Raw genomic sequence first — 610 nt, 5'->3', positions numbered from 1 at the left:
AGTCTTCAAACAGCTTTGATTAACCAATAACGGCAAACCTCCGAGGGAGAAAGGAACAGTACATGGAGAAAGGGAAAGGGACTTCTCTCCCCTTTCTCTGTCTTCTCTACCTATCTTCGCCATGCAGCTGCGACTGAAGGAAGTCCCGCCCCCGAGGAAAATACAGAGGCTGCGACTGAGCCATCGACACCCCCCGATCTGATGCACGCTCCGCACACCATGCTGGCGCTTGCTGTCCATTTAATACGTTCATCTCTTAAGATTAAACACATAAGCATCGTCTCTGCCGAATAAGTAGCTAGTTATGAGTGTGACGTGATAAACTGCATTATAGTAACAGCTGTAGGTGTTTATTTCGTATTTGTACATATGGTATGGACTTAAAGTACTTAGATTGACTATAGTTATTAAAGCTGCATGCGAGCGCAGTAGCTGAGCTACCCGATCGGCCGAAGTCCCCTGACCCGCTTGCATTGTCGGTTTACTTGTTCCTGCACCTGCTGCGGGAAGGTTAACTGGGGGGGGGGGGGTTAGCGGGGCGGAAGCGAGCAAATCCTCCGGTGGGGGGGGGGGGGGTTGAGTGCAAAACTGGCTGTCGGAACCAGTCAGG

Source organism: Paramormyrops kingsleyae, chromosome 7 (assembly GCF_048594095.1).
Source record: "Paramormyrops kingsleyae isolate MSU_618 chromosome 7, PKINGS_0.4, whole genome shotgun sequence".
Taxonomy (NCBI): Eukaryota; Metazoa; Chordata; class Actinopteri; order Osteoglossiformes; family Mormyridae; genus Paramormyrops; species Paramormyrops kingsleyae.
The sequence above is the reverse complement of the archived record's forward strand: the minus strand, read 5'-3'. Positions refer to the sequence as shown.